This window comes from Abramis brama, assembly GCF_963993115.1.
Source record: "Abramis brama genome assembly, chromosome: 19".
Classification (NCBI taxonomy): domain Eukaryota; kingdom Metazoa; phylum Chordata; class Actinopteri; order Cypriniformes; family Leuciscidae; genus Abramis; species Abramis brama.
Window position 1 is genome coordinate 657,585 of NC_139981.1, and position 4,916 is coordinate 662,500.

Sequence of the window (4,916 nt, forward strand, 5' to 3'; positions counted from 1 at the left end):
ATATATTCACATAGAAAACAGATGTTTTACATTACAATAATATTTCACAGTTTTTACTGTATTTTTGTTCTAATAAATGCAGCTTTGGTGAGCATAAGAGACTCATTCAAAAGCATTTAAAATCATAATTATTCTAAAGTTTGACCATCAAAAAAAGCGAGTCTCATAATAAGTCCAACTTATATTTCACATAATAAACAAAGAAGATTGTGATATTATTTTTCACTAAATACATAAGCACATTTTACCCAAATTTTCATTACTGTAATGCACAGATATTTTCTTGTTAGTGTTTTTCAGCAATGTCAGAATACACAAACTCTAACTGATCCTTAAAATAGGCTTCATTTTCTTTATTAAATATACATCATTTTCTTCATTGGATTTGATTTTTGGGGTGAAATATGATGTTCAGGTTCCATGAGCTTCAGCCATATAAAGGCATCTAACCTCAATCAGTGTATTTTGGTATATCCCAATGTTACATTTATGAGTTTATATTTATAGGTAGAATGTAGGCCACACTATTAATTTTCTCTCCAAAATAATGGCAGCTGATATTCCGGGTGTCCCGCGAGAGCTGAATGAGGACAGTCTCTCAAACCCGCAGGAATAGCAGAAATATGTCACCGATGTATGGCTCTTCTAAAGCTGGAAACAGAGACTTTGTGCATCAGCCAAATTAAAATCACATGCGAGGTTAATTGGATCCTCCGGAATCAGAAAATAGACAAGAGCGAGTGTGTTCAGCTTTACTCGACACATGCTCAGAGAACCAGTGTTTCCCTGAGAGGAACATCTTTCTCTTTGTTCTCACGATTACAGAAACACAGAGAGTCGGTTCGAAATAAACATGTCATTCTCACAGAGAGAGATCGATGCATTTCAAGTACTGCAAAAAACACTTTCCTCCTCAGTAATTTTGTCTTGTTCTCCAGTACAAATATCTTAACATGGTAAAATGTGCGGTATGTAAGTTAGTTTAGTTATCACAACGAGCGAGAAAGTTTAACACGGAGCCGCTAAATCTCTAGGAGTGATGGGAGAAACGAAGATTCGAATCAATTGAATCAATTCGCAAAATGATTCGCTGTTTCGAAGCTTTCGAAGCGTCACACACTGATGACCTCCTGCTGGTCAGAACAGTGTCAATGCAACACAAACTCAGGCCAAACATGCATAAAAACAACTTTTTTAAATCTATTGCAAATGTTTTATTTAAAGTAAAATCGGTCAAATGCGATTAACTAATCATCTAGTAAGATTAAATATGAATTGTCTGTATAATAAATGTTCTTTGATCCATTTAAATAGCTTGTTTTGTTTGTTCCATGGATGGCTCAGCTAAACCGGCCAATTAGGCTACTATGATTCAATTCACATTTATAGCGCTTTTCACAATAACACATCGTTTCAAAGCAGCTTTACAGAACATTCATGTCTACATTACAATTTGTGATCTGTTATCAGAGGACACTGTCTAAGTTATGTATTTCAGAAATGTACATATACAAAATCACAGTTAGCGAAAAATGTATGAATTTAAACAATGTAATAATTAAAGGCAGAAACAATGAGTTCATTGAAGTAATGAATACTTGTTTGTTAACAAATGATTATGACATTTAGAAAATTGTTATAAATATACTGTTTCATTAAAATGTCTACAAATGTATAAAACTGATCAGAGATCAGGTAAAAAATTGTCCTGAATAAAAAAATCAGGTTTAAAATTTACAACAAAATATCTGAGTTACTTTTTTAAATAAGTAACGCAAGTTCCCGTTTATTGACTGACAGCTCTCCTGTCCACATGTTGAGACAAGTCGAAGTGCAGAGGCGTTGTGTGTGTGTGTGTGTGTGGGAACATGATGGTTATTGTAGTTCTAGACTAAATGAGAGCGTGCATTTACTCATCTCACTTGCACAAAAAAAGAAAAAAAGGATTATTATTTCACTTTTGGTGTAAAAGGATTTTTCACATTTGCCCAAAAATATAACTTTTTTTGTTATAAAAAAAACAACCCCAGCCCAGGTGAAAAAAATATAACGCAAAAGTAACGTAACGCATTACTTTTCTAAAAAAGTAATTAAGTAACATAATTAGTTACTTTTTAAGGGAGTAACGCAATATTGTAATGCATTACTTTTCAAAGTAACTTTCCCCAACACTGCTCATATGTGTCTCTCTAACAGAGTTCACTGTAAAGCATTATCTATCGTGAAGATCATTTCATTAGTTGTTGTGCTGGAGTTTATTCTCAAGGAAGTATTGTGTCTATTAATGGGTAAAACTACAGTAACGTCTGTCAGCTTGAGATCCTTTCCATCTAATCTGGTTATAGATACTGATTAAGGTTGTAGGTTATCTGAAGAATAGCATGAATGTTTATGAGCAGTTTGATAATCATATTCATCCGCTCAGAGCCGAAGCACAACCACAACAATGTTCTTCCGCAAAATGCATGCAGTTCTGTGTTTTAACCACTAGAGGGACCAAAGTCACTCTGTTCCTCAAATGTAAATAGTAATGATATTTGTACTGGAAAACAAGACAAAAATAGTATTATTTTTTAATTATGTATTTATTTATTTTGCAGTGAGGTGATCAGTGGTGTTGAGTGACCCTCATTATGTTTTTATTGATCTTATTGTGAATGATTGATCAGTGTAATGATTCGGTAACACTTTACAATATGGTTTATTAGTTAAAATTAGTTAACTACCTTATAGTTAATATTAACTAAAAATGAACAATACTTCTTCAGCATTTATTACTCTTATTAATTTCAAAATTTACTAATACATTATTAAAATCAAAGGTTGCATTTGTTAACATTAGTTAATGCAATGTAAACTAACATGAACAAACAATGAACAGCTGGATTATTATTAACTAACATTAACAAAGATTAATAAATACTGTAACAAATGTTTTGTTCATAGTTCATGAGTCAATACATTAACTAATGTTATCTAATGAACCTTATTGTAAAGTGTTACCAATTATTTTAAAGAAATCTTCATAATCTTAACCTTTCCTCTTCCTCTTATTCATCATCTTAACATCGTCTTTCTGACTCCATTGGCAGATATTTGTTCTTGTTTCAACCACAAACTCGTTTCATTTTGATGCATTTTTTTCATATAACAAGACTTCATATCTTCAGTCATGTTGCTTCTTCTCTAGTAAATGTATCTTGATTTAAGAATGTTTATATATTTGTTCTAGAAAACAGGACAGAAACACTGAGGAAGAAGTGCAGAGAACATGTGACTCGAAAGCCTCTTCCCACGTTCCTCAAGTTGTGATTCAGATCTGCAAGTGAAAGTGTTTATTATGGTTTCAGAAGGGCTGAATCAGTGAGAAAACACTTGCTGCTGATTTCCAGGTTTTTCTATTTTTGGCCGGTTAAATATGATCGGCCCTGCGAGAAGGGTGAAAGTTCACATTTTTTCCTCCCAGACTGGAATTCCTACATCAGTTTTTCCATTACTCAAGCAGTTGTGGGCGTGGCCTGAGCCGGCCCTGGGCCAATGAACGCGGAGCGGACGAGCGCACGCATGCGCAGTTCCCTTATCCCCTCTCGGTGTGTTTTCACACACACTAGGCAGGCTAAAATAAACTCTTTCTCTATTATCTGACTCCCTCCCTCCGTGTGTTTCTCTCTGGGATATCCTGCTCTGGTGGCAGTGTAGTATTTACAGTGGACGAACACGTTACCTGGGAATGTTATCAGTGTGTAAATAGAGACAAACCCCTCATCCGACTGTGTGTTACTTACATTTCCACTGACTCACGTGTGTTTGGTTCTGCTCTGTGATCGTGACGACAAAAGTTCACCAGAGGAGCTTCGTGCAATGCAAAATTGTTTTCAACTTTTATTTATTTATATAGCACATTTAATAGCAACTTTGTTGCCCAAAGTGCTTCACAGTTATAATTAAAACATGAAAACATTTACCAAGCCTAGCAAACGAAGGCATGAAAGGCCAAAAGTTCATCAGAGAAGATTTGTGCAATGCAAAATTGTTTTCAACTTTCAACTTTTCAACTTTTATTTATTTATATACATATATAAAAACATTTACCAAGCCTAGCTAATGAAGGCATGACTACACACATTAGACATACACCCTCACACAACAGTGAGATCAGTACAGAGAGAAAAAAACTAAATATAAATAAGTTATTACTAAGTTATTTTCTGAAAAATGTATCATAATTAGGCGCGTTTATGCTTAAAACAAGAACAAATATCTGCCAATGGGGTCAGAAAAATAAATCTAATTCAAAGGGGAAAACAAGATTATTCACTGTACTCAGTTGACAGATTTTTTTTTCCACTTAATTTTGATTAATTTGTCAGATTACAAGACTTAAATCTTAAGAATCTGTACTATATTATAGTTTGATAATGTTTTATGCAATATTTTTGTATTTTTAGGGGATTTTATGGTACTAAATTATACTATAGAATCGTTATGATCCATTTATTGCCTGTTAATCACTTTATTAGCATAGAGCTGAAAATGAAGTTTCAAACTTAAACTGTGGTAAATCTTGAGTCTTTGGCTCACAGACTGAAGTTTGGTCTCTTTTTAAAGATGACACTTGGCAGATTAGCTTTTGCTGAAGTGAAAAAAGTTTTAGAAAATGTAAACTAAAAGTTATAGAAGTTTAAGTTAATTATTGTGAAAAATACTATTTAAATTTTTTATATGAAATATATATTTCCTAAAACACTTTTTACTCTAAAAATGTCAGACAATCAAAGCATTAAATCTAAACAAGTTATGCTCCAAATTTGAGGTTGTTATCTTAAAAAATGAGCTTTCAGTGAGATGTTGTTTGGCTGCAGTACCAAACGTTTCCACTAGAGGAAACTCGCTTCGAGTGTGTGTGTGTGTGTGTG